Source organism: Neolamprologus brichardi, chromosome 17, assembly GCF_056152115.1.
Source record: "Neolamprologus brichardi isolate AB-2024 chromosome 17, ASM5615211v1, whole genome shotgun sequence".
In the NCBI taxonomy this organism is placed as follows: domain Eukaryota; kingdom Metazoa; phylum Chordata; class Actinopteri; order Cichliformes; family Cichlidae; genus Neolamprologus; species Neolamprologus brichardi.
Genome location: NC_142120.1, coordinates 25,138,194 through 25,150,957, shown reverse-complemented (window position 1 = coordinate 25,150,957; position 12,764 = coordinate 25,138,194).

Below are 12,764 nucleotides of genomic sequence, written 5' to 3'. Positions count from 1 at the left end.
ATATATATTTGTATATATATTAGAGCTATTTCTTAGACTTGTAAAATTTGTATTGTTGTGTATAATTAGTTTAGTCTGTTACTGTTAAATTTTCTTGGAGCAGCTGTAACCCACATAATTTCCTTGGGGATCATTAAAGTATTCTGATTCTGAAAATGGGAGCCAATCTTTGCACATCTTGTTATATGCAAAATCGTTAAAGAAGCACCTTTAACCTCCTAGGACCCGCCGTCCACATATGTGGACATCACATTTTCGGCTGTCTAGGCCAAATACTAAATTTCGATCTACAAGGGCCTGATATCCACTTACGAGGACATTATGCTGCCACTGTTCTACCGAAATTTAAAGCAAATGTCCTCATATGTGGATCTCATTTTTCTCAGAAACAAAAATCACATAAATAAAAATCTCATTGCAAAGAGAAATTAAAAATGCATGCCATGAAATAGTTCGGGTCTTAGGATGTTAAGGCTCCTTGTACAAAACAAAGAGAAAGTTATGTGAGTAAAAGAGCGGTCTTTAATAAAACCTACTTCTTGGCCAGATTTTGCCAGGAGTGGCTGAGGTAAAATGAGGTTGCAGGATATAGCTGAGAAGTGTGCCTGTGTTGGTACACTTGTCAGTAAAAAGCAGAGATGCCTCAAGTTTTAAGCCTCATTAGTATCCATATGGATGAGGAATAAAAAATTCACCCACTTTTATGAAGGATCCAAAACGATGTTTTTTACCTGGCCCTTAAAAAGGAGGGATTATGTCTCAACAAGATAAACAACAACTTCTGGATGTGGTGGAGGGAGGCACTGGACCATGGACCCAACTAATGTGTAGAAGATTGCTCTGTGTGTGTTATAAAGGGTGTGAGGGTGATGCTTTTTTTACTTACTTTTTTTTTTACTTACTCTTTCCCTACATTTGTCTTCTTAACGGCCTTGCCTCAGGCCACGGTTGCAGAATAGATTGTACATTCTGACAGAATCCATTCTTTGTTGTATGTGTTTCACTATGTGGGTGTGCGAGTATAACGTACATTTGGGCTGTCTTCCTCCATCTTTACTGTTTGTGTATGTATATGCACACTTTATATGTGGATTTTAATACAGTCATGCCCTGTGGCAAGGTTTTATTTCGCTTGCCTTCACGGGCTCTCAAATAAACTTTGATGCTTTGTGTGTTTGTAAATGTGCATTATTTCTCTTGATAATGGTTTCATGGCTGTATCTAAACTCACAAGGCCTCACAATTACTTCTAGGCTCAACTACTGTAATTTATTATTATCAGGGTGTTCTAAAAACTCCCTGAAAAGCCTTCAGTTAAATCAAAATGCTGCAGCAAGAGTACTGACAGGGACTAGAAAGAGAGAGCACATTTATATTGGCTTCTTTTCATTGGCTCCCTGTTAAATCCAGAATTGAATTCAAAATCCTGCTTGTCACATACAAGGTCTTACATAATCAGGCCCCATCTTATCTTAATGACCTTATAGTACCATATCACCCCATTAGAGCACTTCTCTCTGGCACTGCAGGCTTACTTTTGGTCCTAGAGTATTTAATGGGAGGCAGAGACTTCCCAGTTTGGATTCGGGAGACAGACACCATCCCTACTTTTAAGATTAGGCTTAAATCAGGTGACCCTGAATCCTCCCTTACTTATGCAGCAATAGGTATAGGCTGCTGGGAGATTCCCACTGATGCACTGAGTATTTTTGTTTCAGTCACCTTTCTCGCTCACTATGTGTTAATAAACCTCTCTGCAGTGAGTCATACTTGTTATTAATCTCTGCCTCTCTGGTCAATCTCTGGTTCTACAGCATATCTTTTATCCTGTCTTCCTTCTCTGTCTCTCTATAATTAAAACTGAATTGAATTTTAGTACAAATCTACTTAATTCCACTTAGTTTGTGTGCATTTTTGAGTGAATAGTCGCCAATCAAAACAATAAAGTCAAAATGGCTCACATACATCTAAATCCTCAACTGAAATTAAAACTGACAAAGTTTCTGGGCCTGGAAAGTGAAGCCAATGTTAAAGTGCCTTAACCTTGCATCTTCTAATGGCCAGGAATTGGCAAGCTCTTTGACATAACATGATGTTCATTTAGTATATATGGTCCCAGTTAAGCAGTGTCCCCAGGTTTCTCTGTCAGAGCCGCATTCAGCCATCACCTCCAGTTTCACCAACACCAATAGACGGTAATGGCCAAAAGGATGTGGCTACATCCATAAACCAGGAGTCAAAATACAATTGTAAAACTGGTTTTGTAATTACAACCCACATTTTTGATTATATCAACTGTAATATCATTTTTAGATGTAACTTTTCTACAGAAACTACAAATAGCCAAGCAGCTGTTATATTTTGTCTGCAGTGTTTTAAGACAGTAATTTCTACGTTTCATCATTACTTCAAATGTTCATGAGCTCACAAAGCCCAATCAAACCATAATATTTTTTTGTCCGCGATGACCCCTGAGCTGTCATCGCAGTTCATAAGCTATAAGTCAACAGGCAGGAAACACCACCCTATAGCTACACAAATGCTTCTTCCTGCTTTTCTCTTTTCACTCCCCTTTCCTACTAATAGACAAGACTACATAAAACAATTAATGCTGGTTTAATCGGCATATCCAGTTTTTAAAATTTATTTCCTTTGTTTTGTTTTGATTTTCTTGGTGTTATTATTGTTGATTTTAGGTCACTCAAAAATGTTGCATAAAACTAAACTTACGGTTGAATGTTCTTCCTTTGACAACTCATCATTGTCATCATAGGTCAGACTTCTGCTTTGACAGTCCTATCTTGATGTTGAACCAATTCACAGTCCACAGCTCTATTAATGTCATAAAAAAATAAAATCTCCTCCTGTCACTCCCCTCCAGATTTTGTAGACTTTTCAATTGAAAACTGCCAAAAACTTCTCAATAATAGCAATAATATCTCAATAAAACTGAACTGAATTAATTTTCCTTGCAGATTTAACTTTGTGATCTAATGGGAGAAATGGCCAATTTCCAAATGAAGTGCACCTTTTAAACTATAGACTAAAACCATGATTAAGACAGGATGTGCCGAGTCTCTGGTTTTGATCATTAAATTGGATAAATAAGAAGCATTTGTTCAAGCATACAAATAACTTCAATTAGATACTCTTTTCCTCTGTTCTTCCAAAATGTCTTTGGTAGATCTCAGTGCTTAAAAAGCACATATTTGTACTTGCATGGATGATAGCATATTTGATAAGCACCATTTCATTACAAATAAAGAGCCACAGTTTTAAATTTGAGTCAGTCACATGCAAAGCCATTCTGATAGCTGAACCTCCACCAGCACCAAGTACAATTTCATATCAACATGGATGATGGTACATGTGATAAGCACTAGCATCATTTAGCAACAACTTAATTGAACTGTATCCTGAAAGCCCTCTGACCACAACTAACTCCTGACTGACAGCCTTACATGCTGTATGGGGTTTTTTCTTTGTGTGCATGTGTGTTGGTGTTCCTGTGCGGAGGTGAATGAGTATTTTCAGAAATCACCAAATGCTCATTAGCACCAATGCCCCAGGAGAGATCCACTCAGATAACTCACTCACCTCAGCTACTTTAAATAGACACACCACAGTGATACTGTCAGTCAGACTAAGCTCTGCTTTCAGAACGTGTGAGACAGAAAGAGAGTGGGATGGGTTGAGGGTTCAGGAACAAGTGATACGTAATAAGTAACAAGAAATTAGTGTAGCCTCAGAGGGCAAAAACAGGAAATTGGAGTGCTGAGGTAAAAATGATTAAGTCTTGACCTTGGCTTGAGGGGTAGAAAAGAGTCTTGATCTCATTTTAATTGTGTGTGTGTGTGTGTGTGTGTGTGTGTGTGTGTGTGTGTGGATACACAAGCTTCTTTATATTCATTGTGTGGATACAAATGTCTCTGATCAGTTGTGAGGAGCTTTCTTTGAACAGTCCTATAGACACTTGCTTGACACAGAGACAGTGCCTCATGGCCTTAAATTTGTCTTCCGTCTTCACTCCGGCACACACACAGACACACACACACACACACGCACACACACACACAAAGCATTTTAAATTCACAACGTATATCCTATGCTAAATGCAAGGAAATTGCCTTTTCTCGACCACCATTTTCAACCACCTGTCCTCCACTAAATATTATGTCTATCTTTGACAGACTCCCAGAGAATTACCGATGCAAAAATGCTTTTCCAGGTTTGTCTTGACCTTGCTCCAGTAGCCTTTTTAAGAGCATATTTAATAATCTGTTATAAATTCATTGTTGAATTTGACAGTTTTCCTTAAGACTCTAACTGTGAAATTTTAACATAAATACAAAACCAGAGACACTTCACAGAATTGTATACCTGATTTTTTAATATAGTTTATCGTCAACATTTAGTTCTAAAAAAAAATGTAAAAAAATTATTGGCCTTTTCTGGCTTTATTGGACATGTGTACAGGTGAAGAGTGACAGGAAAGCAAAGGGCCGCAGGGTTGACTCAAACCTGGGCAGTCCACTCTCAGGTGTATGGCATATGGGTGCCTGCTCATTTCACTGAGCTAAACCGGCACCCAGCATTTACGATTTTTAATAATTTCATAGAAATCATATAGTGCTGTGGAAATCATTTGCCTTCCACAGCACTATATTCTCCTGTGGGGAAGGAGGACCCAGGCGCGAAGCAGTGCGTTTATTTACTGTGCGAAAACAGACAATAAATCTCCGTCTTCTCCCTTCACTCCCGTGTCGTGTCTTCTCTGAAAAGTCTGTGTCTTTGTGCTCTCTGCTCCCGTGTCTCAGCACTCCCCGTGCTGGGTGCTGTCTGGCGTTACACACTTCTCCTGGGGAAACCATAGAAGCAGCCATTAGGACACTTTACAACTGCGGGCATACACACACTAACTTAACTGAACTGAAGGCTAATGTGGAGTCTCACGCAATGATCCCGCGTCGGTGGGATCATTGCGTGAGACTCACCACACCATTAAGTAGCTCCCTCCGCTGACGCTGATCCACTGCAGGTGTGTGGCATTCTCCTCGGGCGTGGCCAATCATCCACAGGCCTGACGATGCCTGTAGCCCGGCCTCCTGGCTACAGCCACAACCACGCACACACACACACACCTCCCTATACATATAATAAGTGGAACACCGAACGGTAGCATAGAATCACAAATACATATCACAATATAATTTATAACTGCTCAGGGACACTGGACCATGACAAAGTGGGTGACAAGGATAAAGATGTATTTATTTATACACTGTCACAGCTGCAGCAGCAGACTTGTAGAGTGTGTGAGGGAGGACCCAAATGCTATTTCTGCCTTGGATGTGAGTGAGCTTTATTTACACGGTGAGGATACAAACAGAAGTGGTGACGACATGTGCAGAACCTAAAGGAAACCTAAACTGGAGAAGCTAGTAAAACAGACTGGAAACCTTAAACCAGAGGAAACAGAGAGACTCAGGGAGACAACACAGACAGACCAGCGATGAGCACGAGAGGACACACACTATAAATACACAGAGGGAAACGAGGAAACTCCACACAGGAGGGAGACACGGCTGAACCTAATTAACATGACGAAACAAGGAGGATATGAAACTGAACACACTGACATCAGACACGGACCTTTAAAGTAAAACAGGAAATACACAGACTGGACTCAGAGACACGGTACAGACAAAGAACAGAGGAAACACAGAGGCAGGGATGACTAAACCCTTGACCGAGGAAGAACAGAACCCGAAACCAAAGAACTAGAAAACCACAACCAGAATACATAACAATAATAACGAACACAAAATGCTGGGTCAAATGACCCAGGACCATGACATATTCTTTCTCTCCAATTGATCCTTTTGAGTTAACTTAAATAATAACTTCCTCCAAACCATCAGTGTGTGTCTTGTCATTCTGCAAGGATACTAAAAGAAGTCCTACGATTAATTAATGCTTAATCTTAAATGTGATCAATCAATCTCTATTAATGAGCTATGTAAAACAGGCCTTTAAGGTGACAGTAAGTAATCTACTACTTATCCATCACTTGACCCAGCTGTCTTACCTAATTATAGCCCAATCTCCAACCTTATTGCAAAAATTCTTGAAAGAATAGTTGTAAAACAGCTAACAGATCATCTGCAGAGGAATGTTTTATTTGAAGACTTTGAAGAATTTTTTTTTACTCTGTGTTTCATTTCATCTGTGCAAACAATTGAAAAAGGCCTGGGTGCTTAGGAAAACCTAAATACACATGTGTAAACTGAATACTAGTTTTACTGCTATCATCATCATTAATATTATTATTATTATTATTATTATTATTATTATTATTATTATTAGTAGTAGTAGTAGTAGTAGTAGTTGTTGTAATACATTGGGTTGATATATCGTGTGTGTGTGTGTGTGTGTGTGTGTTCATAAATGAAATATTCTGACATCAGTGTCGTCACTCAAGCTGTTTTACTTTTGGTTTCCCCACTATTGTTTCAGTTTCCTCAGTCTGACTGTGTGCTGCTTCTTTGTCTTTCTCACTACAAAAACACATAATTATGCATAAGGACCTTATTCGAAAAGCAATTTAAGCCATATTTTATAAAGCTTTGAACTGGATGACCATCTTTGCTGTACCATGCACGTTCACTTGACAAGTGGTATTCCATAGTAAATGTAGCTATATCACCATATCATTTCTTTATCTCATTTATGCAAGTGAAAAATACATATCGATTTAGCCATCAACCCAACCACACTTTCACTTTTCTTCTCTCCACAACTGCAGTTTACTAATGCCATCTCCTCATTATCTTTCATCAGTGAGCCAAGCTGGTTGACATTTTGGGGATGGCCTTTGGAGTTCTCTTCTCCTCCACTGGCTCACTTTAAACACATACATCATATCAGTTTCAGCCTTTGCCCAGTCACACAAGATGCAATTATAGTTTCATTTGCTCAATTATTTACTTTATGTATGATAGATGAATCTTATAATTTATGTATAGGCTCAAACCAGAAATTTCTGCATTAAAAATGCAGTGAGTTAAACAACATTGTCAAGCTGTCTCTGTCATCCATCCTAACATCACATTTTTATTCATGAGGTGTGGCAGCTGAGTTTGAAAATGATTTATGAATTAGAGAGCGTGCATTTCAAGACCTTTTTGTTCATTTTAACACTTAAAAATTGCAATAAATGAAAGATATGGCTATATAAACAAAAATAAGTAATCGCCAAAAGATATGTAGATGCATGAAAAGCTGCATGAATAAAAGCTCAGAGATTGCTTGGCGTGTAACATGTGCATGGATGCGCATAAGAAGGCTCAGAATACTATCTCTACTTAGAGCTTAGTTATGTGGGCTTGATGAGTTCATTTGATGTGTGAAATGTGTGAGCGTAGTTCACATAAAAATCTCCTGCAGTTGCTCTTCATTCATAATTGGAGAAGAGTGAAACTCAAAGAGAGTACTTTCTGTTTGATTTAATTCCCGGAGAGGACAGTGTTTTACATAACCACACATGCAAGATTTGTGTGGAATGTTTCGAAATTGAAACTGGAGCTTTCCCAGCTTAGTAGCCATCTGACATGTCAAGTCATTTCCCTCTGTTGTTATTGTTAGCTTCTCTACAGTTCCACGGTATGCTATTAGAGCTACCAAGGAACACATGTAATGAATCCCTGACCCATACATCTTTTTCAGCCATTTCATTCTAACTGGTTCTAAAACATTAATGAGTTAAAATGGCCACAGACTCACCTAAACCCTTTAAAATTCATCTAAATCAAGAGGCTAAAAAGAGGTAATTTCTCGAGGTGAGAGTAAGGAGTAAGGATTTTCTTTATTACTAAATCATTTGACAAATTGAATGCATTTCTTAAGCATTGCTCTGCTAATACTCGACAATCACATGTATGTTCAGATCTCACAATGTTTTTAGATTTGAGAAATGTTTTATGTTTAAGTTTTGTTCCATGTTTTATTCCTCTGGAAAGTTAATATTTTCGCTGGTCACACTTTATAAGAATGTCACTCTATTAAGCATTAGTAAAGAATTGTATCGTATTGTTTGGTATTGTCTCTACAGGTTTGTGCTGTAGAGATTTGTGCTAGAATAATGATGAGTGAGGCTGGGTGGTTTTTTTTCTCCGTGTTTGTTATCTGATCTGCAAGCTGTGTTTATCCTTTGACACCCAGGCTTAAGGTGGAGTGTAGATCCTGATCAGAATGAATGAAGATAATTCCCTGAAGCAAATACATTTTCTTGGTGTTGGTGACCCTATACACAACATGAGAAAAATAAAACCTCTAAACACATTTTATCTAATGTTGTATATATAGATATATATGTTGTTATCATTTATTTTCTACCCTCATTATTCAAGTCTGATCTTCATTTGTATATTCAATTGTTAAGTCTTCAGTTATTGTTAATTTCAGTTACTGGGGCTGATGGGTTTTCTTTAGTTAGATCTCTTTTGTATGTCTATCTTCTGATCTGTCTATCATGTCTCCATTTGTGCTTTTGTCTTTCAGTGTTCCCCTGTGCAGTCCATCTGCCTTGCCGTATGTCAAGTAAATCTCTGCTGAGTTGTCTTCCCCTTTTATTGCTGTAATGGCAATTGTCTTTGCCCAAGCTGATAGTGACAAAACAGTACTTGTAGCATGTATGCCTTTAGGAACGTTCAGTTACAAAAATGCCAAAAAGTCTTCTTCACACACGGTGTGAGTTAATTACAAGGTTAATTATGGAGTTGCACAGGGTTCTGTCCTGGGGCCAATTCAATGTGCATGCTTCCCTAGGGCAGTATCTTTAAAAGGGATATGCATTTTCATTCCTGTGCAGAAAATACCTAACTTTATCTATCTATGAAGCCAGATGGCACACATCAAACTTTAGTTTAAGTCATAATTTAGGCATATAAGTTCTTTTAGTTGATTCAGTTGAGAGTTGCTTTCTTGACATCAAGTGCTACGTGTCTTCATATTGTTAATCTTCTTTTCCTCCCAAGAGTTGGCATTTTATGAGAAACAGGAACGACAGGAGGCTCACCCTTCCCACCCTGTTTGTTGAGAGTAGAACTTGCACATCTATGCGTCTAAACATACTGAACCAAGACATTACTTCTGATTACATTAATTTCAAACGTGTCCGCCTTCTACACAACTTAATACATTCTGACTGGATCTCATGTCTTCAGAACATTTTTAGCTTGTTGACATGTCAATACATTTCATCATTTTTTCCCCTCTTTCATTAGTATTTATTTAGTTATTGTCTTTTTTTAATTGTCAGTTGAATTTGTTCACCTGAACCTAGCATTTTCAGTGGGAGAAACATTTCGTCACTCATCCAAATGACTTCTTCAGTCTCACCTGACTGCAGGTTTCTCCAACCTAATAAGCACTACATTTGCATAATTACTGAAACTAGGACCACTAGACTTTGGTACTGTCAGCTTTGGCTGCAGTAATGGGGCAAATCTAGCGCTAAGTTGCTAACGGAGATTTGCTGTGTTAATGCGGTTATGGCGTTAACCTCATTTTAACGAGATTAACGCTGACAGGACTAATATAAAAATAACTGAATCAAGCTAAATATGGGCATTCTGTAATAAGGTGGTCAATCATGGAGGGGCTCACATGAGAGATATATTACCAATCACCTTCATGCGATTGCTTTTATGACTCACAGCCTTGGCCAGTCCCTTGAAATGTATACCGGAGAGACAGAATGCAGGAGAATAAAGCAGCATAGGCCTGAAGCCTCTCATTGAGATAATTGACTTGATTGGCTACAGATATGGAGCCACGTCCTCTACATGGCTGGGGTCTACCAGATGAGGGCTGTATCCCAATTCAGGGTCTGCAGCCTTAAAGGCTGCATTTTAAGGCCGATTACGTCACCGCGACGTGACGAAGGCCGTCCCAATTCGAAGGCTGCTCGAAATGTGGCCCTCAAATGCGTCCTTAATTTCCCTGAATTTTAAGGATGTGGCGGTGTAGACTTCGTGGCCCAACATATCCCAGAATGCATAGCGCGGCGGTGGGTGTGGATAATTTTGCCGAAAAAAAACAGCGAATGAGGGGCGCCCGAAGAGTAAACTTTAAGTAAGTACTGAATATTATGTCACTTATTTATGTGCAAATGTTTAATAACGAAGAACATTAAAACATTACTGTTGGCCACATGTCGGCAAAGTTATGTGACATTAGTGACGTTTGTACTAACTTGGTTTTAAAGCCTTTACTTCAAAATATACGCAGTTCAATAGCTGACCTTAATCTTACAGAGAATGATCAGAGCTCAAGAAACAAACAAACAAATGAACAAAAGATTTTCTCCTTCATTTCTGTCAAACAAAGCTGTATGAAATGTTTCCAGCTGTTAGTATCATGGTTGCTAGGCAACCTGGGCAGCGCAACGGAGGCTAGACGTCCCATTTCACAAGCCTCGCACTTCTGGCCTTAGCGGTCTTTAAGTATGCGGCCCTTGAGGATCGTTGAGGCTGCGTACTTTAAGGCTGCAGACCCTGAATTGGGAGACAGCCGAGGAAAGTTCTCAGGTGCAGCCTTTGCAAAGCTGCCCCTGATAAAACCCAGCACATAACAGCAGGGTATAAAATGCTAGCAGGCAGGGCTTATAGAAAGTCATAATCAAGTGGCTTGCAGTGTACACAGAAACATCTGTGCTGATTATAGCCTGAAAACCCTGCAGATTAATTAATTATGTGACATGAGCCAAGTTGTGAATAAAGGCATGGGTCATTATCACCAGATTTCAGGTGAAACCACTGTGGGATCTTGCCCCATCTCATTCTGTTACTAATTTTGGTCACCTGACGCAAGATGTGAGTGGGTGTTGAGGTGCCAGATAATGGATGGCGCAGTTGTCTGGGTTCTCCTGGATCCTTCTCCGTCTGCCTCTGGCTCCTGGGGAGTGTTATTGCTGCTCCCCCTCGTTATCAAGTACATTTGTGTACGATCAAGTACACACAAGAAGACTGTTGATTCATGTTTCTGTGCATTTATTAATTTTTGTGTTCCAGGTGTTTTATGTTTGCTTTTTCTGACAGGTGCAGAAGTTGGCAACACAGTTTGCTTTTCTAGTTGTGCTCATTTGTATGTATTATTGTAGGGTCTACCTTACAATGTAATGCGCCTTGAGGCGACTGTTGTTGTGATTTGGCGCTATATAAATTCAATTCAATTGAACTGAATTATCATTTTATTATATTTTTGTCATGGCTGGGGCAGCAGTCGTGTGGAGGTAGAAGGAGGATCCAAATAGCAGACAGCGGCAGAGGTGAGTGAGTTTATTTACAGTAAAAAATAACCAAGGCGAGGGCAGTACTGAACATAAACCTAAACTGGGAAAAACTAATAATAACAAAACACAAAACCATAACTCACGAAGGTACACAGGAAAGACACGGAGAAAGCAGGGCAGAGAAACACACAGTAATGCAGACGACATGGCAAGGCACACACTATAAATACACACAAGGTAATGAGGGAATGACACACAGGAGGGGAACACAGCTGAACCTAATTAGACACTAGTGATGGGATTTCCGGCTCTTTTTAGAGATCCGGCTCTTTCGGCTCGGCTCACTAAAAAGAGCCCGCTCTTCCGGCTCCGAACCGGCTCTTCAGGTTGTTTTGTTGCTTTAATTATTTAATCATTAACAATAATATAAATTTATGCAGAAAAGGAATTACTAATGTAAAAAAAGTGGTTTTATTTATATATGTTTATATATGGCCCCTAGAGACAAAGCACGTACAAACTCTAAAGCATATACAAACTCCAAAAAGTACGTACAAACTCCAAAACACATTTCTAGCGTTTACTGAACTTCCAAAGCAGAGCTACCCAGATCACTTAAATTACACAATTGAAAGCATGTGTATATTGTTTGTGTATTTATAGACAAGCACTCATATTTATTCAAATAATTAAAAAAAAAAGTTCATTTACCTGTTACTACCACACACCAAATCCGGTCGTTGGTACTTGCTGGCTTGTGTAGCCACTAGGTAACAAAAGCTCAACACTGCGCCCGAGCATCCTGGAGCACTTCTGTTGTCTTTTGTACTTGATTCTGAGTTTTTACGTGTTTTGGAGTTTGTACATGCTCAGGAATTTGTACGTGTTTTGGAGTTTGTACGTGCTTTGTCTCTAAGGGCCACCGTAAATATACTTTATTTATTCACTCCACATAAAATGTAATAAATAAATCATATAATACAAAAAACAACTATTTACATTTTAAACGTTTAACTATTTAAATTTTAAGCTTTTTCCTTTTAAACAAATTTAATGTGAAACAACACAAAACACTGCAAACCACAACACAATTAAATATAAATTAAAATATTAAAACAAAAAGAAGATGCACATTCTCTGTCATATGGGCCTGCATGATTTCTGAATCCTTTATCATCTGCAACTGAAAATAGTGGATGATTACTATACCTTTCTAATGTGACGTTGTTGTCCCTCGCTCACTTTCTCTCTGGCTCTGTTCCTGTGCTACTGCGAGTGTAACTAACGCCCCTCCCCCCTCTGCCCAGCGCAAAAAAAAGCGGAAAAAAGGGCGAGAGAGAGAGTGAGAGAAAGAAAAAAAAAACCTCACGGCTCCCAATAAGGAGCCGGCTCGCGTCGTTCACTTCAAAGATCCGGATCTAAGAGCCATTTCGTTCGCGAACGACCCATCACTATTAGACACAACAAGACA